Source organism: Haliotis rubra, unplaced genomic scaffold (assembly GCF_003918875.1).
Source record: "Haliotis rubra isolate DU_JTF1 unplaced genomic scaffold, ASM391887v1 Scf144, whole genome shotgun sequence".
NCBI classification, from domain to species: domain Eukaryota; kingdom Metazoa; phylum Mollusca; class Gastropoda; order Lepetellida; family Haliotidae; genus Haliotis; species Haliotis rubra.
The window spans coordinates 1-25,907 of record NW_025765381.1 but is presented as its reverse complement, the minus strand read 5'-3'; positions in this window follow the sequence as shown (position 1 = coordinate 25,907).

Here is a 25,907-nt window from a genome sequence, read left to right as displayed (position 1 = left end):
ATGTGGACGTACTTCGACAAAACAATGCATCTCGTCTACTATCTACATGCTTACTTAGCACATTAAAACACTCTAAAAACGAAGCTTTTGCTTTGATAACCATGCCCTTTGTACTAACGATGCATTAAGAATAGTAATTTAATGTAAGTTATTGTTCACACAAACTCTCATAACATATAATCCTTATAGAAACTATAGTTACAGTTGGTATAATGTTACTTAGTACAAAACAATGTCATGAGGTTCCTGTATTCTGCACATTTATGCATAAAAATCCGCCGTCAGTTTTTTTCAATGATCCATAAAGAATTCGTAAGTTTCATTTAGACATAAGACTTCTTTAATTTTCCCTTTACTCGAAATTCATCTGCATCTGTCCATCCTATTCACTTACTACCTCACATGACAATTGCAATGGCTCCACCAATTGGCAGCGTCCTGAGCCGTCAATATAAACATATAAGGTATTCACCTTTTTTTGGCTGCAAAAATACTCACCCTCATACACATAAGTGTGTTATAACACCATGGAACAGGAGAACCGTTTATGTTGCAAGCTTGTGTCATGTTAAACTACTACAACACAACTGGTTAAACTACAACACAACAGGTAAAACTACAACACAAGCAACCACAAACAACAGGTAAAACCACAAACACAAGTTAAAACTACAACACAACAGGCAAAACCACAAACACAAAGTTAAACTACAACACAACTGGTTAAACTACAACAAAACAGGTTTTACTGCTTAACTAATTAATGTATTGATGGCAAAATGTCCACTGCCATCACTGAGCACAATAAAACGGTTGAATTACGAGTATTAGGACCACGGCAGCCATCCCATGGTTGTCTAGGATGTTCCAGATAAAGACACGCGGTAGGATTAACGCTTTATTATCTATACCTTCATGTAAAATACTTTAATTTCATTGGTCAATGACGCTTTAACAACTTTCCTTATCCTGCCTCACATAAATGTCGTTTCACATGATTGGCTGGAGCGATCTTCATTATTTTCAATGTACCCTGCCCACAAGCGAGTAACATTTTCTATGTACCCCGATGGAAACGCCGAACTCATTTGCTACTTCGTAGTAGTAATTCTTTGTCTCGGAAACATTGAATGACGTATGATGGACGGAAATTACGCTGAAGGGTCGTTGTCGGCACGGGTACTACAGATATGTACCCCTGCGGTACTCCTGGCATAATGAGAATACAGAAACGCAACTTAGACGATTCCATTCCCCATTTTGTCGTATTCTTGATCAGAACTGTCACAACTGTTGTACTTCAGATACATTTGAATGCGTTTATGTAAGTAATGAGAATACACAGTAACGGGATATTTCGCGATAATGAATACCACTCCTGAATCAGTTGAAAAACGTGAAACAACTACATGCGGCTTTCGTTTCAGATTGCAGAATATGGACTCGTCCGCCTTTTTTTAGGTACCGGCTACGTTTCTATTTCTTGACTTTGTTTAGGGTACATGTATACAGAACGTACATAAAGTACATATCTGTGGAAGTACCTGTACCGAACAACGGCTCAGCCTCAGCGGAAATTACCGATGTTTTGCGATGCAAAATCGATGGAAGGGAGATAACTCAAAAAGTTGTTTTCTTGTCTTGTCGTCTGGTACTCCCCACACCTGATCCGATACCCGTAAGCTTCAAACAGTTCAAAATTACCATTAAGGTGTTGGGTAAAGTTAAATGCGTTGTTCACTGGTAAAAAGACGCCATTTAATATGTAAAGTATAAAGCCAAGATTCAGAACTTGACGAAAAGACTACACCATCTACTGCTTTACAAGAGTACAGTAGGGTTGGGTGGAAATTTTTAAGTTTTTTATGTTTAGGTTTCATGTCTTACAGAAAGAATTTGTTCAATGACTATAAATGTAAATATTTTTTTCTGTGCTCGTGGTGCTTTGACGGGAAGTATTGACACTGGGTCATTCACCCCGTAAAGTCCAAAGGCGAAGTAAGTGCCGATGCAAATGGCGCCAATGACGACGAACACCACGACGGTGACAAAAATCAGCCCCTTCTTCCATGTTGATGTCAGCCTAAAACATAAAAGGTTGTACAGCCATAGGTTAAACACTGAGGTTCGATGGTCGTTGTTTTAACGCCGCTTTCAACAATATTCCAATTATATGGCTGCAATCTGTAAATAAACGGGTCTGGACTAGACATTCCAGTGACCAACAGCATGAGCATCGATCTCGCAATTGGGGATAAGATGACATAGTATCAACAACCCGATCCCGTTAGTCGCCCTTACGACAAGCATGGGTTACTGAAGACAAATCTAAACCGGATCTTAACGGGTTAAAAGGCTGAGTAGGTAAGTCGGGTTCCACGCCTCTATTTCTTCAATGGGACATCAGAAATGGGTTCCAAATATTGTACCTAAGTGAGGAATCGAACCCGGAACTTCAGCTGGAAGAACGAACACTACCTCACTGCCCCATAACTTAACTGACTAAACATGGACAAGGTTTGTGCATTTCACGTTTTATTAGTAACATAAGTGAGTGAATGAGTGAGTTTAGTTTTAGCAATATTCCAGCAATATCACGGCGGGGGACACAGAAAATGGGCTTCACATATTGTACCCGGTGTGAAGAATCGAAACCCGGGTCTTTGTCGTGACGAGCGAACGCTTTCAGCCAAAATTCACTTTATAACAAACATGTAAAGAGAGTTTAATGGAATATCTTACAAAGTTTAGAAAGACAGTTTCTGAGTCCTGTCATCGTCCTACCTTTACGGAAAAAGATGGCGACAGACAGGTAGGTGAGTCCCATCATTACACTAGCGGACGGAAAGCAAGCTGTAGGTTGCAAAATGCCTGGAATACAACATTGATGGAAATACATTTGAGCAAAATATACATGTTTGATACATGTTTGCACGTGTTCAACGCCTGTTATTAAAAAAATTGACTGGTGCAAAGAACATACCACGAGACGGGTTTTTTTTAAGTATTGTAAGTTAGTGCAGATTTGCACTACTCCACCCAAAGCCCCTCCACCAAATGTTTTTAAAAAACATATGAACAGAAACTAACTGTAATTTCATCAAAATGTGTATTAACTTCATTGAGGGGCATGTAGAAGTTGGAGCTGTGAAGAGTACATCAATCTATAGATGAACAACTTCTGTGTATTACAGTGAGAGCGACGTGTTCTAACATCGATATCAAAGAAGTGACGAACGAAAATGATGAGAGAGAAATGATAGAAATATATAGAAATTGCCTAGATAGAAATGCCTCTGAATCCTTATTGAGGACCATCACTTTGCTTTGATGACGATGCTAACATCGCTCTTGCTTTTAAATAAGAAGTGGCGCATCCATAGATTGTTATCCGTCCTTAAAATGTGAGTTGGTGACGGAATATCTATTTCACACTATGACGTTCAATTTATCTGAATTCTAGTGGAATGTATTAATTTCATATTGATCCGACAGTCTGTTTCTTGCCACTAACGACGCACGGCGTCACCTGGTAGTGGCCAAAACAGCAAACGCTAGAGTCCATGAACACTACAGGTAACGCCATGGACTGGGGAGTGTTGACCCGGATCAAATGTCAGTTGCCAATAACGACACATGGACCACTTCTCGTGGGTAGATGCTATTAAGATCTTATGTTATGTAGGTATACTAAAGATAACATTGTTGAGTGATGGTGATGAATCGGATCAAATGTTAGCTGCCAATAACGACATGATGGCATGGCTCGTTGTTTCTACTATCGTCTTCGCCATGCCTGTGGTCCATGCATGGTACGACCGTGAACATGTCCAGGGCGTGATGGAATATGATGCTTTCAAGCTTTTGTTGAATAGGCCCATATACAGCCTCAGAAGAATTCCAGCCAATAAACCTGATCTTGTCTTTTGATAAAGCTAATGAATTTATTTTATATATCATTGAACTTTCTGTCCCTTTTGACAGCAACGTGATTGGCAAGATTCAGGAAAAGAATGCTAAATATGCGGACCTCGCCTTTGGAATAGTTCGCTTGCCTCCCAAGTACACTGTCGTCAGGCTCCCCACTGTTCTCAGTGCCCTTGGGTTGGTACCTCCTGATCTCTTTGCGCAGATCAGGAGAGTGCCCGGGTTCTCCACCGGAGTACAGCCCTTTTGACACTCTGGGTAATGTAGAAGGCTGTAGTGCTGGGGAGTCTTCATATTCTCCGGAAAGTTCTTGGTGGGTTCGACTAGGCAGCGTTTCCTGGGAGAAGTCCCATTCGCCTGGAGTATTTACAGCTGAAATTATACGTCATATACTGAGAAATGGTGGGTTTTAAGTCTGGACTTAAACATGTCAATTGTGTCAGAGCTTTAAAAGGCACATGGGAGAGAGTTCCAAAGCACAGGTGCAGAGTAAGAGAACGATCGGTGTCCAAAGGATTTCAGTTTGTAGGATCGACAATCTGGACCACTTCTCGTGGGTAGATGCCATTAAGATCTTATGTTATGTAGGTATACTAAAGATAACATTGTTGACTGGCGATGATCAACTGGATCAAATGGCAGTTGCCACCAACGATAACATTTTCTATAGAGGATAGCGTCCAGATATATTGTATTTTTATATTGTTTCCAGGAATATATGAATATATCACAAATGGTAGATTTAAACTCACCCAGATACTGCTCCAAGAAGGCATGCATAGGTGAAGCTGTGAAAGACAAATGAATTCACAGCTGTGCATGGAGCTAGAACGTCTTTGTATGTAAATTACATGCAAACCAAACACACACATGTAAATATGCACCTAGTTGAGGTGTAAAGGTTCGATCCTCAAGTCAATGTTACAGTTGACTGTACTGGATCTCGACATCGAAGCAGCGACTGTAACCATCAAATCTAGTGTTCGTCCGTCTCAGACGGCTTGGGTTTGTGATCCGTCTAGACGACCGACGGTCACGGCATTACATATCGCCGTAAGTCACAAACAGCTGATCTAAACATGTTCCACTGATATATTGTCAATGCACGAATTAGGCATGCCAACTACCATTCTGATCAAGCATTTCTTACTGTCAATGGTTTATAAGAAAGGTTTAATAGCACTACGTTCCTGACTTGTATACTTCTCCGGGTACTTACAAATATGATAAAGCGGATGCCGTTTCCTTCAACTATTTTCCTGTAAAGAAAGACGCAAATGTGCATCACCTGTTGAACATCACAAAAAAGATTTAACCCGCATCCTACAGCTCTAACACTTTAAAGACAACAAATATGATTCGTAAAAAAAAATAAAATGGATTTTTTTCAGGAGTTTGAATCCCATATTTGCATTGGTTATAATCACAGGTTTGATACGAACATAGGTTGGTAGTGCCCCAAGTAGAAACAAGCTTTTAATACAGACAAGTGGTCTTGCCTAGGGAGGTTCACTAGAACGTTACAAAGGAGGTGCCCACATCTCCTACCATGTACTTACTTTTTGGGGACGATTATAGCCAAGACGACAAAGGCCCACAGAAACACCCCACTGCAAAAAAACAGGAATATCTGTCATGGGATGTTTAAAGGTCGTGTGATCTAACTGAAACAGGAGTATCTGTCATGGGATGTTTAATGGACACGACCACGACCTTACGTTGGTTCACCATTACAAACAGGAATATCTGTCATGGGATGTTTAATGGACGTGTGATCTAACTGACACGACCTTACGTTGGTTCACCATTACAAACAGGAATATCTGTCATGGGATGTTTAATGGACATGTGACCTAACTGACACGACCTTACGTTGGTTCATTATTACAGCTGATGAATGATGAATGAATATAAGGTATCCTCAGACTATTGTCGGTCAACAGAGTTCACATGTTTAACATCCCAACTTCGCACAACACGAGGTCTGAAAAACTTAAGCACTTTGAATAAGTGATTAAAGACGGGTCTCTCAGACTGAATACCTTGCACATCTTTCACCATCTCAGAGCTGATAGTACGTGGGAGGACTCTACACTTACATAGAAGCGTACAGCAGAGGCAACCCATCCTTCTCCATCCAGCCTGTGATCGGTTTGCTGAAAAACACACAGTATCACCCATTTGCAGGGCGTTGCCTTGATGAGTGATGGGAAATGGCATGGCGACCACAGGTATGTTACAAGTGTTGATCTTCATCTATACATTGATCTGTCTGCACTCACAGGACGAATGATCCGATTTAAATCACCAAAGATTTTAACTATTTATCAAATTATTATTATATTGGTGATATGTGCAAAGAAGTCATCTGAAAGAAGACAGTATTGTGTCCTTGCAGTTATATCCTTAAAGAAAGCATTGTTTACTTACAAAAAGACAAAGATACTGACAGACCCAACCGCTGATATCTGTATCGCCATGAGGAGAAGGTACAGCTGTAAAAGTATTGGTACATAGGCTCAAGTAGTATCATGAGGCGGTGTAATGAAGGTAATCCAAGGATCCAGTATATCTCTTTAACATTGAGAATAATGCCGTAACGTTATTTAGTGTACTCTAGAGATTGATTGATTGATTGATTGATTGATTGGTTGGTTTGTTGTTTCCTCGCTATGTTAGCTTTACTTAAATATATAAATATGTCTCTAGTGAAATAACACAATATGTTTTATGATCCTTTTCAGCATTCTAACATAAGAGACCTACCCTCCATATCATTGCTCTTCGGTCTACCTTGCTTTTGAAGCCTTTCAAAGAAGGGTCGGCCACAGGTGCCGATGTTCCTGCTCCGGTAGCTGGCTTTGGTGACGGCTTTTGGGCTTTGTTCTGGCTTTGGTGCTGCTGTTGCTATGTGCTGGTTCTGGAGATGTGGTGTGGTGCTGTTGCTGCTTATAAGCATGCTGCTACTGCTGTCGTGAGAAACTTGTTCCGTAGATGATGTTACAAATTTGAACTTGCCTTGGTGATCGCCAACAACTGAAGGTAGATCAACATACTTGACCATGGGGGTACGTAGGGGACATAACCCAAATTTCTCACACCTGAAAACATACAATGTACAGGATGCAGCTTCATTGCAATGACAATATTAAATTAAATATATTTTAACCACCCCCGCTAGACAAAACAAATCCCGCCTTATCCCGTTTGTTAAACAGGTGGCATGTGCTATGGTAATCAACGCAGCGCTTCAGAGCCGAAAACATCCTTTTTAGCATTGTTTAAGCCAAGGGTTGTTGACTTTCATCACGGATAGCAGATATTCATCTTGATATATACATGCCATTATGAAAGAAATACTGTTCGTCTGCACGATCATTCTCGAGGTGCATTAACCATCTTTTTGAAAGAATGGATGTATGAAATGAATTATGATGAAGAATACATATTCCACTGGCCTATATCAAGGCCCAGTTTTCACCCTTGCCATTAACCTGTGCTGAAAATGACTGTTCCTTATCTTTTTGAAAATGACTAGTGCAATATCAGAGAATTATGAACAAAATGAGATTGAGACCACCCTTGCAAACATTGATATAACGTTCGGTTGCTCCGGTGTCGCTGTAACTGCCTTGATGCAACGTTACAGACAAGAACATTAAGACTAGGGGTACCTACGCCTAATAATGCCCGGTACTTTTGTACTTTGCATGTGCGGAATCGATTCCTGACACAGTAACATCATCAGCGATGAATGCCTTGCCTCACATGGTAAGTCGACAGACAGAGGCCAGGCGAGACATGGCTCATTGACTTAGGGTTTACAGAGCTTACAGGAGACAATTATTAACAGAACACCATCGTCGTCAGAGACTGAGATGGGCCTGGACTGCACATCGTTGGCAGCGACGTGACTGGCTGAGGGTCTTCATCACGATGGAAAACTGGTTTTGTCAGTTCAGCGCTGAAGGAAGACACCGTGCTGAATAGAAGAAAGAACGGTTGTGGCGTTCAGGAGGTCGGGTCTTATGGCCGAGGGTAGTTATGGTGTGGGTTGGAATTTGTGTGCCGGATGTAATGGAAATGTGACAGCTCAGCGTTACATTGATGGCATTATTCACCCAACTGCCAAACCACTTCTACAACATCGGCCGCGTAATGTCCTTTATCAGCATGACAACGCCTGACCCCAAAACAGCCGGAATTGTATAGAACTTCCTTGCAGCCAACAGCGTCAATATTGATGTGCCCTGCACGCCTCCCAGACATGACAACAAGAATCCCCCTGGAATGTCATGGATCGTTGTCCACGTTGTCCACGTCGTCCAACCATCCAACTAGGTACTCCACAAAGAGGACATCAACCAACCACTGGCTTTTCCTCATTTGATAGTCTTTGTAGTAGAGTGCTTTTTGTTAAAGGTCACATGCAACCAAAAAATCAAACATAATTAAAACACAATTATCACTTATTCATGACATATAATATACATTGCTGGTTATGAAAAAACATATAAACAAAATTATAAGCGTACAATCGCAAATCAAAAGTGCAATATTGTGTACTTGGGTTTACTTCCCTCGAAACGAAGCAGCCGGGATACCGAACCCAGTCAGAGCAGGTGGGTGTGCACTCAAGTGTAACGGCTGGTTCATTTGCAGATGCCCTCACGGCTCATTGTGTGTGTATATATAGAGATGTTGGGTTTTGTAAATACATGCTCATTTTTTGTGCATAACATTTTGCAATCAACAGACATCATAACATGTCATGTATACAAGTATCACACCTGCCTGTCTGTCTAATTACATAATGTGACAGAGACCGAACTCGGGCCATAAATCAATGCATTTTGTTTATGGTGTATAGCCTGATTGGTGTTAAGTTCAAATTGCATGTGGTCAGTGATCGCAGTTGTGTATTGAATATTGTCATTAGCAGACAGGCAGGCAGACACACAGGTGTCAATAAAACAGACATTGAGTTTTGTCTGTGACAACGACATATCTATATCACAGTTTGAAATTCTGTCAACGCTAAATAATGACATTGCTTTTAAGTATCGAACTGAGAAAGTGTCTCGGTAAGAAGAACGTGTGGTGAAATAGACAAATGAAATTATATAAACAGTTAATTTACTGTCATAACATATAAAAAGCTCGCGCCTGTGAGATATCAACAAAACATTAGAAAAATAGCTCACACCAATGCCTTCACCGAGTATTCACCCGACAACCCGCTTCCAAGCTGCGCGAACCTATTTACTTGCGCACGTGCTATGAGCGCAGCCCAGCTGTTGAAACCCGTTTTCCCCAGAAAAGTCTGGGGAAAATTAGTGAAACGTTTGAACTCCGATTTCGCGCGGTTTTTTTCATCGCGTTATTTTTCAACTTTATTAGATAAATTTGCATTTTTGACGATTTGTTTCGGTATGTCCATTACCGAAAGGTATCAGAATCTGCAAAGTTGTGTTTTACGTTGCATGTGACCTTTAATTAAGCACCGACTGTACTTTTGCAATGATAGGTTTTCAACACGTACCTAAAACTTCTCATGGTGACCACGAAACACATTCAAAATGTCATTTTGCGTTTCTTACACGATTCTAGGTAAATACCGAGTGTAACCTCCATGTGACTGTATGACAGCCAGCTCTTTCCTCCTCATACCCCCTGACAGCCTCCTGTTCCTCTGAAGAGGCAGTCTACGCCATTCCTAGTGTAAACCAGCTTCCAATTAGACCAGGTTCTGTACAGGAGGATCCCTTTGTTGCACACGATGAACAATCATTTCACAATCATTCAATCGTGAGATATGTCAAGGAGTAATTAACTAAGTTCCTTGTGTATATATACTAATGAAATGCAAATGATTTATCGTATTCATTAATTTTGTAAAAACGATTGTGTAAATAATAGTGACTTTCATGAAGATCTTCCCATGTTTAAAAGCCTTTGACATAAACGTTCTAAATGACAAAAACAGTTTGTTAGTAGAACGTAAGTGTTATTGATCAACCTGTCGTGTATCACCAAGCATCATATTTCAGACACCAGCTGAATATGTGACGTGTAAACAGTCATATCTGATCTTAGACAACAATTCACTGTTTAGTATCACTAGTCTTGTATGTATACCCGTGAAGGCCCGGGTTAGAATGTGCCTTCAGTAACCCATGCTTGTCGTAAGAGGCGACTAACGGGATCGGGTGGTCAGGCTCGCTGACTTGGATGACATATGTCGTCGGTTCCCAATTGCGCAGATCGATGCTCATGTTGTTGATCACTGGACTGTCTGGTCCAGACTCGATTATTTACAGACTGCCGCCATATAGCTGGAATATTGCCGAGTGCGGCGTAAAACTAAAGTCACTCATCACTCTTGTATGTATATTTATTAGCCGGATGTTTTGTCGGTACAGAATGTATCGTAAACACTGTATAACTTACTTGTGGGAAATTATTAAACTGTTTCTGTTTTTAGTAAAGTTTTAGACTGCCTTATATTTTTCAGTGTGTTTTGGATAAACCAGTGGACAATATGTACAGAGTACAAGATGTACAGTGTACAGGCAGATACGGGGGTATATTGATACGCTCTGATACTCACGTAGAACAAATTAAGTTACAGAGAGATCTTCTGTAGTGGTCATTACTTGATGTCACAGAATCTTGTGATCTTGTGTCCACAAAATCTTGTGATTTTTCGTTGTGAAAAGACGGAAAAATACGCAGGTTTCTGTGACTTTTGCTTAATGCACGAACTTCAGGAACGGGTTTAAATTACAGAGAAGGGCTTAACACCTAAAGCCATTTATGAATATAAGAGAACAAAAATCGGTTAAGGTCGTTTGCCTCAGTAAACGCGCCAGGCAAATGTGTCGTTTGAAGCTGACTCAGAAAGGTTCTTGCAACGACTAGCAAATGAATTCAACCTGGGTTCAGTACGTCCAGTAAACAACAACCAAAGCTGTGGAAATATTTCATACTTCAGACACCAAAGATCCAGGAAGCCGAGGTTGTCATCGAGAGAGAGAGAGCGTGATATTGCACTTTGGAGATATTTACTAGATGAAATCAAGACAGTCGCGCGAAGTTGAGAAAAGATACCCCCTTTCCTCAGGACAGTAGGCCAGTGCACAAATAAGTGACATGGCTAACAGTACAAGTGTATCGTTAATATATCAATTTGCTCCCGTGCCCTCCTTTCTTCTCCTGAGTCTTCCATCTGCTCCCAGGCATAAAGAAAGCTGAAACCAGAGGACATTTCACGTAATAGCAACTTAGGAGACAAGAGAAGGCCTTCACCGCAACTGGGATAACTCCCCGCTCTGCAAAGATTTATCAATGAGTACATCGATTACGTTGTACAATCGTGTTAATGTCTTCAGATATTGCTAACTTACCACTCAACCCTCATATACAGGCCTACCCAACCTCGTGTTTCTTCAGGAACGGAGACTAACCATGTATTTAACTGCGACAGAAGAATAACGACTATAGCGAAGCGTGCAGTAGTAAACGCGTCACTCGGTGAAATCCATAGGTATACACAGACTGTATGGACGCACTCGTCGCCTTTTGTGAATACTAATGACCCTTTCACTCGCGGGTAGATTACCACATATTGCGCGACTGATATCATGTTAGATGAGCCACGGAATCACAGCAATACTTTCAACATTAATCTGGGCATGTAATGATCAGTTAGCTGGGTTAGCAACATGGTCGGATACTGACGTGTATTTGGTGTAGCCGAGTATTCTGTTATAATTTGAACGAAGAATGCCTGTACTGACGCCGCGTAACTCAAGATCCCTCACACAAAGGCAATGTAGCATGCTGAACCATTCATCCGTGATGTTCTCTCCACCCACAGGAGGTAAACATGCTCATTCTCTCGAAGACGATTGAACTGTCAGGAGAGCAATGGTTTCAGTATGATGTGTACACAATACCAGAATAACTCAAGTCCGACCTTGGTACTGGCGTCCCTGGAGAACACGCTGATTGTACACACAGGAGTGCTTGGTGCCACTCTCAGTTATTCCCCTTTGTGGTGGCGCTAGAGTCGTCCGCCATTAAGCGGCTGCAAATTGACATTGACGTTTACGTCTGGGAACTTGCTGGGTTTTTTCGAAAATATGTCTCGGGACAGATGTAGGCCTTATGAACGTGGATCAGGGGAGAATTTGTTCTATGAAAGACTGTTCAAGTAGCCAGAGAAATCTACGTATATGGAAGGAATTGCCCTGTACAGTCCATAAATTGCCACGGAAGGACTGCCCTTGTTTGTTTCCCTATCATCTCCATAGGTTTCCTGTGAATGAAGATCGTCGTCGTGTTTGGGTGTCACGTGTTAATCGGAAGGATTTTCACTCATCTCATAGCAGTGTGGTATGTATTTATCAAGATAATTAGTGGCACAATAGTTTATCCCATCTGATAACTAGAGATAATGAAACGTTAGATATTTTGTTATTCATGTAGGGCCTACAGTGCTGGACCCTGTTTCACAAAGCTCTCGTAAGCTTAAGATCTTGTAGCATTCGTACCTCCTATGTTACAGTATAGGAGGTACGAATGCACTGTAGGGTAAAGCTATGCAACAAAGGGTTGAACGACAATTTTTACTAGTAACATATTCCAACATTTTAAAAGCTTATGTGCTACAAATCATTATTCTAGAGACTTTTGTATTGTAGAAACTTACTGATATCTTGCAATATATCTAAAAAATATTGAGAGGAAACAGTCTATTTATCATTATTTACTCAATATATCTTTACTTAAAATACGTTAATAATAACATTACTCGATTAATTTATTATGTAATTTATTATTACTTAATTACTTTACGCTCCGTGTATCGTTAGCGTACACATAGTACACGGATGTAAAGAATTTCTTATTTACATAAACATAAAGGCTCTAGTGTTTAACAGGAGTGAACAAAATTGTTGAAAATGTGATAACCCATTGTAGTTACTGGAGTGACATTGGCTAAATAGAAATGTAATTATTTTATTTCTATAACTTTTTTTCATATATGCTCAATTCATTTTTTGGATGGCCATCCAAGCAAACAAAATCCTGTTCCAGTCTTAACTTTGGGATATCAAAGAAAGGTTAGTGTACTTTTAGTTTAATGTAATGTACAATATAGTCCTACTAGTGATGTATTAAACGTAAAGTTATTTTGACAATTATGTTATTAACTATTATTACTGTTCATTGATGTAAATGTATAATAGCCTGTTATACTTTAACTTTCCTCTCTCCAGGTGACACAAGGCAGAAGGACTATTTTCCGACACCCTCTCTCTGATGTTTCTCGGACCCCAAGGAGCAATCAACTGACTGAGGAGTGCCATGCTGAAGCTGAACTGACAGATCAACCGGTATCTCAAGCTGAAGAGAAGGAAAAGGAGAGTGATGACTCCAGACCATGTGATTGTGTCTGTTGTAAACAGAAGTCTTGTTTTTGTCTTCACAGACGTATGATAAAAGTTCCAAACAGAACTGTAGGAGTACAGGTTCATTTTACCAAGTCAGTAGATCACCGTTATGCAACCCAGCACTACACGACCAAAACAAAGAATGTCTCTGTTCAGGTTAATTTTCCTGCCTTTTCTGCAGACAGTATTAAGACTGGCACTGATTCTGTGTTTTTCACTGGTCTTACTCTACAAGTGTTTCTGTCATTAATAACTTATCTTACATCTGTACTGCGGTCAAACATTAAGATGCCACTCTCAGATCAAACACTACTCACACTTATGAGACTTAGGCTGGGAATTCAGTAACTTGATCTCGGGAGAAGATTTTCAATTTCCACGCAATTAGCAAGTAAATTTTTTGGAATTTGTAGCTCAATTTTAGCCAGAAAGCTGAAGGATTGCATTGTTTGGCTCCAAAGAGATGTTATTAGATCTGCAATACCAATGTCCTTTAAGACTACCTATCCACACACTACCTGCATTATTGACTGTACAGAAATGTTCTTGCAACGTCCATTTTCATTGGAGGTTAGAGCTCAAACCTACAGTGCATATAAAAGTCACAATACTGCCAAAATTCTTGTTGCGTTTGCTCCCAATGGGTATATTATGTATGTTTCAAGATGCTATGGGGGTCGTGCAAGTGATGTGTATATCACCAAGAACTCGGGTTTTCTAAACTACTTGTTACCTGGTGATGAGGTAATGGCAGATAGAGGCTTTACAATAAGCAATGAACTTTATGCTAGAAGAGTGAAACTGAACATTCCTGCTTTTATGAAGGGTCGTAAACAACTGAGTGCTACAGAGTGTATACATGTAGAAAGAGCAATTGCCAGGTTGAAGTCTTACAGAATCTTGACTCAGGTTCTACCTCTTAATTCTGTTCAAAAGTTGGATAAGATAGTCAAAGTGTGTGCAGTCCTGTGTAACCTCAGACCAGAACTCATCAAGGACAAAGACTGAGTAGTCATGTATGTTTCAGACATCTAGTAGGCTGCTTAAGCTTATGAGATGTATGTGATTTTGCAATGTGATATTTCACCAACAAGAATGATAAATTATAAATACATATTCTCATTGAATTGATGTTTAAATCATTAAACTGAATGTTCACCTCACCTTGATTTTTGTTATCATTGCTGTTTTATGTTTAAATACCAACCTATAGATATTCAATGAATTCAAACTTGTAAATCACCTTAACCCTTAGACTGCCATATGCATGGCACCTATATACAGTGATAGAAACTACTAGTGGCAGATGGCCACCACTTTTGTCTTTGGGCCACTGATATTTTGGGGGAAAAAATAGCAGTTAGTGACCACCAAAAGTGCTTGTTTTTTTACAGATACATCACCACTTGGGCCACTAGGAAAATCTCACAAGTGTCTGTAACTGTATATATGGTCCCATGATATGTGTGACAACAATACTCCTACTTCAGGGGGTTAAACATTTCATCTTAAGTGTGAGTAATTACATGAGCTATAAATACTGATCATGTTCATTAAAAACAAAAACACATATTCATTTCATACTGGTACATTGTATTTTATTTATCAACTAGCGTTACTAGCGTGTGAAATAGTATTTGACTTGAACTGTAGTTTTCTTCATAAAATATCAGCAATTCATAATACACAACTATGATTTTATTACTATTCATTTGAGTGTCAGTGAGTGAAGGAAATGTACACATTTACATGTTATATACAAATGCTTAACAGTAAGTCAATAACATAGTAGATACATCACTTCCGGTGCCAACACTATGGTTGTGTCACCGGAACCTACCAAGAACAGGATGCGACAACAGCACTGCCAGACAGATGTGCCAACACTATGGGTGAACCTACCAAGACCAGGGTGCAACATGACTACCAGACAGATGTGCCAGCACTATGGGTGAACCTACCAAGACCAGGGTGTAACATCACTACCAGACAGATGTGCCAGCACTATGGTTGTGTCAGCGGAACCTACCAAGAACAGGATGCGACAACAGCACTGCCAGACAGATGTGCCAACACTATGGGTGAACCTACCAAGACAGTTAACACTATGGGTGCTAACACTTCCATTCCAGCTTGCCAGCTTAAGAGGTGGTATTTGAACCCACGATCGTAAGTTGTTCTTCTTCGTCGCACATATTTTTGTCGGCAATCCATTATGTCGAACATCTGTTTCAGTACAACTTAAGACCAACGATTTTTTTCATTCCAATCTTGGTCCAAAATGAACATGTAACTATGTGAAGAATTAAGTTTTGTACTTTGTAACTTTAGGGACAAAACCAGTACTTATGCTGATGATGAAATTCTACTGTCAGGGGAAATCTGAACAGAGATAAAAAAACCAACAATTCTATTCATGATCGAGTAAAGTAAAACAAACAAAATCAATATCAGTAGACCTACCCACCAAACTGAAAAGGCACTTCAGTTCTTAGACGGGAAAATAACACTGTCTAAAACAGATACATATTGACACTACTGATATTGCTAGTAATTGTGTGTACATGTACCACGTTATCAAGGTAATAAAACATACAATATGCCTCGTGTCGTGTCTCAGCCATGGCGGAGAACCTACTTGGTCTTGAAATTTGAGCAACATTCGCAGCACATGCTATATTGCGCAACACAAAAGCTTAGCTATGCAAAAGATAATTGCATCCTTCATATGCGAAAATATATTAAAGAAAGCCAGGCAGTGGTTCTCTTTGGTGAAACCATGGTTGTCTTTAGCTAGCATCAGCTGAATGGACGTCGTAAAGAGCTGAAAGGGAATATACCAGCATCACTAATTGTAATAACATTAATGTTTACCCTTAGGCGTTCACTGATCTTCATCAGGTTTAAATCTCTGTATTTTTAATCACAAGATGTGGACGTACTTCGACAAACAATGCATCTCGTCTACTATCTACATGTATACTTAGCACATTAAAACACTAAAACGAAGCTGCTTTGATAATCAGTGATGATAATGAGTGAGTGAGTTTAGTTTTACGCCGCACTCAGCTATATTCCAGCTATATGGCGGCGGCCTGTAAATAATCGAGTCTGGACCAGACAATCCAGGGATCAACAGCATGATCATGCCTTTGTATTCACGATGCATAAAGAATAGTAATTTCATGTACCTTATTGCTCACACAAAACTCTCATAACATATAATCCTTATAGAAACTATAGTTACAGTTGGTATAATGTTACTTAGTACAAAACAATGTCAGAGGTTCCTGTATGCTGCACATTTATGCATAAAAAATCCGCCGTCAGTTTTTTCACGATCCATACAGAATTCGTGTTTTCATTTAGACATAAGACTTCTTTAATTTTTCCTTTCACTCGGAAATTCATCTGCATCTGTCCATCCTATTCACTTACCTCACAGAGGACAAATGCAATGGCTCCACCAATGGCAGTGTCCCGGAGCTGTAAATATAAACATATAAGGTATTTCACCTTATTATAACAAAATACTGTTTACGTTGCAAGCTTGTGTCATGTTAAACTACAACACAGCTGGTTAAACTACAAAAATATGTTGAATGTCTCAGATTTTAAAATATGTAAGACTTGAAAGACTCATAATAGTATTTTCTGTGCTGGTGGTGCTTGACGTAAGTATGTGGCATGGTCCTTCACTGTCACTCACCTTGTAAAGTCCAAAGGCGAAGTAAGTGCCGATGCAGATGGCGCCAGTGACGACGAACACCACGACGGTGCCAAAAATCAGCCCCTTCTTCATGTTGATGTCAGCCTAAAACATAAAGGTTGTGTTACATAAGTTAAACAGTGAGTAGTTCGATGGTCGTTGTTTAACGCCGCACTCAGCAATATTCCAATTATATGGCTGCAGTCTGTAAATAATCGGGTCTGGACTAGACATTCCAGTGACCAACAGCATGAGCATCGATCTCGCAATTGGGATAAGATGACATGTATCAACAACCCGATCCCGTTAATCGCCTCTTACGACAAGCATGGGTTACTGAAGACAAATTCTAACCCGGATCTCAACGGATTAAAAGGATGAGTAGGTAAGGCGGGTTCCACGTCTCTATTTCTTCAATGTCGCGGCGGGGGACATCAGAAATGGACAACAAATATTGTACCTAAGTGTGGAATCGAACCCGGAACTTCGGCTGGAAGAACGAACACTACCTCACTACCCCATGACTTAACTGACTAAACAAGGGCATAGTTTGTGTATTTCACGTTTTATTAGTAACATAAGTGAGTGAATGAGTGAGTTAAGTTTTAGCAATATTCCAGCAATATCACGGCGGGGGACACCGAAAATGGGCTTCACATATTGTACCCATTTGAAGAATCGAAACCGGGGGCGTCGGCGTGACGAGCGAACGCTTTCAGCCAATATTTCATAACACATATGAAAAGAGAGTTTAATGGAATATCTTACAAAGTTTAGAAAGACAGTTTCTAGTCCTCTGATGAATGAATGAATGAATGAATGAATGATAATTGATTTGTGTAGAGCCTGGTTTCCAGATTGGATATGACCGCTCAACGGCGCTTGTTGAAGTGAGCGGAAAAAAAGATAAAAATATATCTATTTTATACTATGATCGTCCCTACCTTTACGGAAAAGATGGCGACAGACAAGTAGGTGAGCCCCATCATCACACTAGCGGCCAGCAAAATGTAGGTTGTGAAATGCCTGGAATAGAACATTGATGGAAATACATTTGAGCAAAATATCTGATACGGGATTACACGTGTTTAACGCCTGTTGTTACAAAATTTGACTGGTGCAAAGAACATGACATGAGACGGGGTTTTTTAAGTTACGTATTGTAACTTAGAGCGGATTTGTACTACTCCACCCAAACCCCCTCCAAACAATGTTTTTAAAAAACATATGAACAGAAAATTACTGTAATTTCATCCAAATGTGTATTAGCTTCTTTGAGGGGGCATGTAGAAGTTTGAGCTGTAAGGAAGTATACCAATCTATAGATGAACAACTTATTTATTACAGTGAGAGCGACGTGTTCTAACATCGATATCAAAGAAGTGATGAACAGAAAAATCATAGAGAGGCATATATACAAGTGTGAGGATGTGTTTTTCCAGTGCAATGGGAGTTGGGACTGCAATGACATAGGGAAGCCAGTTAAATAGATATGCCTTTCAATCCTTATTGAGGATCATCACTTGCTTGATGACGATGTTAACATCGCTCTCACTTTAAATAAGCAGTTGCGCATCCATAGATTGTTATCCGTCCTTAAAATGTGAGTTGTTGACGGAGTATCTATTTCATACTATGACGTTCAACATATCTGAATTCAAGTTGGACAAATGTATTAATTTCATATTGATCCGACGGTCTGTTTGTTGCCACTAACGACACACGGCATCGCCTGGTAGTGGCCAGCGAACGCTAGAGTCCAGGAACACCACTCAGGTGACTGGTGATGATCAACTGGATCAAATGTCAGTTGCCAATAATGACATATGGACCACTTCTCGTGGGTAGTTGCCACCAACGATAACATATTTGATAGAAGATAGCGCCCAGATATATTGTAATTTTAGTTTTTCTCCAGGAATATATAAATATGTCACAAAATGTAGATATAAACTCACCCAGATACTGCTCCAAGAAGGCATGCATAGGTGAAGCTCTGAAACACAAATGCATTTACAGTTATGCATGGAGCTAGAACGTCTTTGTATGTAAATTACATGCCAACCAAACACACACCTTGTAAATAAGCACCTAGTTGAGGTGTAAAGGTTCGATCCACAACTCAGTGTTACAGTTGACTGTACTTGATCTCGACATCGAAGCAGCGACTGTAACCATCAAATCTAGTGTTCGTCCGTCTCAGCTTGCTTGGGTTTGTGATCCGTCTAGACGACCGACGGTCACGGCATTACATATCGCCGTAAGTCACAAACAGCTGATCTAAACATGTTCCACTGATATATTGTCAATGCACGAATTAGGTATGCCAACCGCCATTCGTTATTGTCAGTGGTTTATAAGACAGGTTTAGTATGACTACGTTCCTGAATTGTATTCTTCTCCGGGTACTTACAAATATGATAAAGTTATGCCGTTTCCTTGAACTATTTTTCCTGTAAAGAAAGACGCAAATGTGCATCACCTTTGAACATCAAAAGAAGATTTAACCCGCATCATATAGCTCTAACCCTTTAAAGACAACAAATGTAATTGGTAAAAAATAATGATAATGATTTTTCAGAGTTTGAATCCATATAATCACAGGTTTGTTAGCAAAGTAGGTAGGTAATGCCCAGGGTAGAAACTAGCCTTTAATACAGACAGGTGGTCTTGCCTCGGGAGGTTCACTAGAACGTTACCGAAGAGGAGCCCAAATCTCCAACCATGTACTTACTTTTGGGGAGGATTATAGCCAAGACGAAAAGGCCCACAGAAACACCCACTGTAAAACAAACAGGAATATCTGTCATGGGATGTTTCATGGCCGTGTTTTCTAACTGAAACGACCTTACGTTGGTTCACCATTACTAACAGGAATATCTGTCATGGAATGTTTAAAGGTGGTGTGATCTAATTGACACTATCTTACGTTGGTTCATTATTACAAACAGGAATATCTGTCATGGGAAGTGTAATGGACGTGTGACCTAACTGACACTACCTTACGTTGTTTCACCGTTACAAACAGGGGTATCTGTCATGGGATGTTTAAAGGTGGTGTGATCTAATTGACACGACCTTACGTTGGTTCACCATTACAAACAGGAATATCTGTCATGGGATGTTTAATGGACGTGTGATCTAATTGACACGACCTCACGACGGTTCACCTCTTCGGTCTTCCTTGCTTTTGAAGCCTTTCAAAGAAGGGTCGGCCGCAGGTGCCGATGTTCCTGCTCGGGGTAAGGGTGCAGCTTGTTCAGTAGATGATGTTGCAAAAGCTTGTCTTGGTGGAGGCGGCCTTTGACCGTCGGCTTCGTAGGCGCTATAATCTAGATTCCCCACACCTGATAAAACACGTGAAAAACGGCTTCATTATAATGACAATGTAAAATTAAAATAGACATGAGTTTGGTTACTACTACTGATGATGATTACGTTGTTCCGTTTGTCAAGAGGTGGCATGTGCTGTGGTAATCAACGCAGCACTTCAGGGCCGAAAACATGATCGTAAATGTTTAGCAAAGGATTATTGCAGTTCATCATGGATAGAAAATATTCATCTTGATATATACATGCCATTAAGATGGAAACCCTGTTCGTGTGCACGATCATTATCGGGGTGCATTACCCCTTTTTGAAAGAATGGATGTATGAAATGAATTATCATGAAGAATACATGTTCCACTGGCCTATATCAAGACCTAGTTTTCACCCTTACCATTAACCTGTGCTGAAAATGACTATTGCTTATCTAGACTGCAGTGTCAGAGAATGTTGAACAAAATGACATTGGGGCCACCCTTGCAAACATTGGTACAACGTTTGGTTTCTCCCGTGTCGCTGTAACTACCATGATGCAACGTTACAGACAGGCCGCCCTGACATCGGACAGACAAGAACATTAAGACTAGGGGTACCTACGCCTTACTTTTGTACTTTGCATCTGCGGAATCGATTTCTGACATAGTAACATCATCAGCGATGAATGCCTTGCGTCATATGGTAAATTGACAGACAGAGACCAGGCGAGACATGGTTCATCGAATTAGGGCTTACAGAGCTTACTGGGGACAGTTATTAACAGAGCACCATCGTCGTCAGGGACGTGACTGGCTCAGGGTCTTCATCACTTTGGAAATCCGGTTCTGTAAGATAAGCGTCGAAGAAAGACACTGTGTTTAACGCTGAATGGAAGAAAGAACGGCGGTGGCGTTCAGGAGGCCGAGTCTTATGGCCGAGGGGTAGTTATCGTGTGAGGAAGGATTTGTGTGCCGTCGAGAACACCACTGGTCGTTGGTAAAGGCAATGTGACAGCTCAGCGTTACATTGATGGCATTATTCACCCAACTGCCAAACCACTTCTACAACATCGGCCGCGTAATGTCCTTTATCAGCATGACAACGCCTGGCCCCAAACAGTCGGAACTGTACAGAACAGCGTCAATATTGATGTGCCCTGCACGCCTCCCAGACATGTCCACAAGAATCCCCCTGGAATGTCATGGATCGTTGTCCACGTTGTCCACGTTGTCCAGCCATCCAACTAGGTACTCCACAAAGAGGACATCAACCAACCACTGGCTTTTCCTCATTTGATAGTCTTTGTAGTAGAGTGCTTTTTGTTAACTCGTCCAGTTTTCACTCATGGCTCAGTTCTATTTCATTTCAACAAATGAAGCTTCATATATTTTCATTAAATTGAAGATACTGCCTAATGTTCAGTCACGTTTTCCCCGTGTATTGATGTTTCATCTTATGACTTCTTTGTTTCCGCGCCAAAAATATCAAACACGAAAATACTTATAGGGGAAGTCTTACCGGAGTTTTGTACTGTGAATATTTCCATATTGGCATCATCCTGGGTCTCTAACAAGACCTGCTCGTAGGTGGGTGGAGGGGGTGGTTCGCTAGACATCTTGTCTGCAAAACAAGATCAAATTAACAAAAAATGCTTTAGGTTTGAGCTGAACGTTACAAATGAGCGTTACATATGTCTAGGAAAAAGATATATCATCTAACGTCAACCGGAAGGAATAACCTTGATTCACCGTCGAAACAGATTCCACATGGTGTAACAGCAACATGGCGATGAGAGTCTTTTAAATGGACCCCTGAGAAAGTGTAATATGACACCGGGTGTTCGGAAACATGTCCTGTTCTAATGGTAGCAGCCGCCGCTTATACCATTTTCACCAAAAAGGTTATTGTTTCTTTGATGTCAAAAGCCGCCCAAAGCATCACCCCTGCGGCAAAGCAATACCCCAATACGGCGGTCTGTGACCATACGTTCACCATCAGTATCAGTATCACAGTATCGGTATCACAGGATCGGTATCACAGTATCAGTATCACGTTATCAGTATCGCAGTATCACAGTATCAGTATCACGTTATCAGTATCGCAGTATCACTGTACCAGTAGCACAGTATCAGTACAACAGTATCAGTAGCACAGTATCGGTAGCACAGTATCACTACCACAGTATCGGTATCACAGTATCAGTAGCAAAGTATCAGTACCACAGTATCAGTATCACAGTATCAGTATCACATTATCAGTATCACAGTATCAGTACCACAGTTTCAGCATCCCGTATCAGTATCACGTATCACAGTATCAGTAGCACAGTATCATTATCACGGTATCACTATCACAATATCAGTACCATGGTATCAGTATCACATATCAGTAACACTATCAGTAGCACAGTATCAGTATCACAGTATCTGTAGCACAGTATCAGTATCACAGTCTCAGTATCACAGTATCAGTATCACAGTATCAGTATCACAGTATATGTAGCACAGTATATGTAGCACAGTATCAGTATCATAGTCTCAGTATCACAGTATCAGTATCACAGTATCAGTATCAAGATATCAGTATCACAGTATATGTAGCACAGTATCAGTATCATAGTCTCAGTATCACAGTATCAGCAGCACAGTATCAGTATCACGGTATCACTAGCACAGTGTCAGTATCACAGTCTCGGTATCACAGTATCAGTAGCACAGTATCAGTATCACAGTATCAGTATCACGGTATCACTAGCACAGTGTCAGTATCACAGTCTCGGTATCACAGTATCAGTAGCACAGTATCAGTAGCACAGTATCAGTATCACAGTATCAGTATCACAGTATCAGTATCACGGTATCAGTAGCACAGTATCAGTAGCACAGTATCAGTAGCACGGTATCGGTATCACAGTATCAGTAGCACAGTATCAGTAGCACAGTATCAGTAGCACAGTATCAGTAGCACAGTATCAGTAGCACAGTGTCAGTAGCACAGTATCAGTAGCACAGTATCAGAAGAACAGCATCAGTATCAAAGTATCAGTATCACGGTATCAGTATCACAGTATCAGTATCACGGTATCAGTATCACGGTATCGGTATCACAGTATCAGTAGCACAGTATCAGTATCATAGTCTCAGTATCACAGTATCAGTATCAGGATATCAGTATCACAGTATATGTAGCACAGTATCAGTATCATAGTCTCAGTATCACAGTATCAGTAGCACAGTATCAGTATCACGGTATCACTAGCACAGTGTCAGTATCACAGTCTCGGTATCACAGTATCAGTAGCACAGTATCAGTAGCACAGTATCAGTATCACAGTATCAGTATCACAGTATCAGTATCACGGTATCAGTAGCACAGTATCAGTATCACAGTGTCAGTAAACACAGCATCAGCAGCACAGCATCAGTGTCACGGTATCAGTAGCACAGCATCAGTAGCACAGCATCAGTGCACAGTGTCAGTAGCACAGCATCAGCAGCACAGCGTCAGTAGCACAGCATCAGCATCGCGGTATCGGTATCACAAGCATCGTGTAGCACAGCATCAGCATCGCAGCATCAGCATCACGGTGTCGGTATCACGGTGTCAGCAGCACAGCATCAGTAGCACACCATCGGTATCACAGCATCAGTAGCACAGTAGCAGTAGCACAGCGTCAGCAGCACAGCATCAGTAGCACAGCATCAGAAGAACAGCATTAGTATCAAAGCATCAGTATCACGGTATCAGTATCACGGTATCAGTAGCACAGTATCAGCAGCACACAGTATCAGTAGCACAGTAGCACACCATCAGTAGCACAGCATCAGTATCACGGTATCGGTATCACAGCATCAGTAGCACACCATCAGCATCACGGTATCATTATCACCGTATCGGTATCACAGCATCAGTAGCACAGTGTCAGTCAGTACCAGCATCAGTAGCACAGCATCAGTAGCACGGTATCGGTATCATTGGTAGCGGTATCACAGCATCAGTAGCACAGCATCAGCAGTGTCACAGTATCAGCATCACGGTATCGGTATCAGTATCAGCATCATTATCACAGCATCATTAGCACAGTATCAGTAGCACACTATCGGTATCACAGTATCAGTAGCACAGTAGCAGTAGCACAGTGTCAGTAGCACAGTATCAGTAGCACAGTATCAGAAGAACAGCATTAGTATCAAAGTATCAGTATCACGGTATCAGTATCACAGTATCAGTAGCACAGTATCAGTAGCACAGTATCAGTAGCACGGTATCGGTAGCACACTATCAGTAGCACAGTATCAGTATCACGGTATCGGTATCACAGTGTCAGTAGCACACCATCAGCATCACGGTATCATTATCACGGTATCGGTATCACAGTATCAGTAGCACAGTATCAGTAGCACAGTGTCAGTAGCACAGTATCAGTAGCACAGTATCAGTAGCACAGTAGCGGTAACACAGTAGCGGTATCACGGTATCACTATCAGAGTATCAGTATGACGGTATAAGTGTCACAGTATCAGTATCACGGTATCGGTATCCCAGTATCAGTTTCCCAGTATCAATTATCACAGTATCATTAGCACAGTATCAGTACCACAGTATCAGTATCACACCATCGGTATCACAGCATCAGTAGCACAGCATCAGCTAACTGTATCGGTAGCAACATTATCGGCAATTACAGTATCAGTATCACGGCATCAGTATCAAAGCATCAGTATCAAAGCATCAGTATCACAGTATCACGCATCAGCATCACGCATCAGCATCAAAGTATCAGTATCTCAGTATCAGCTTCACAGCATCAGCATTACAGCATCAGTATCACGTATCAGTATCACGTATCAGTATCATGTATCAGTATCAAAGCATCAGTATCACAGTGTCTGTATCAATGCATCAGTATCAAAGCATCAGCATCAAAGTATCAGCATCAGTATCAGTATCAACGCATCAGTATCACAGTATCAGCATCACAGCATCAGTTCTCACGCATCAGTTTCACGTATCAGCTCTTTCACGCATCAGTATCAAAGTATCAGTATCACAGTATCAGTATCACGGTATCAGTATCACGCATCAGTATCAAAGCGTCAGTATTGCAGCATCAGTTTCACAGCATCAGTATCACGGATCAGAATCACACTGCTGGTAACATCCCCAAGCATCCCTACGAGATCCATGCAATACAAGCCAGTGAGAAAAGAGTGATGAAACCGTCTGTAAAATGTCATAGCATGGGAAAGTATTTCGCGTCATAATAATAATAATAATAATAATAATCTTTATTTGCACTGAGGAGGCCTCAGGCTTATAGTACATAAAGTTATGTTACATTTGAGAGGAATTTAGATCGGGTAATCATAGCATAGTAAATGAACATTGACATATTTTGTAGAAGAACTGGATTTTTACAACTTAACAGTGAGGAGAATTCTTATCACATTTGGATGGACATAATAATAAATAATAATAATATATAGAGATTTATATAGCCAATATCCAGA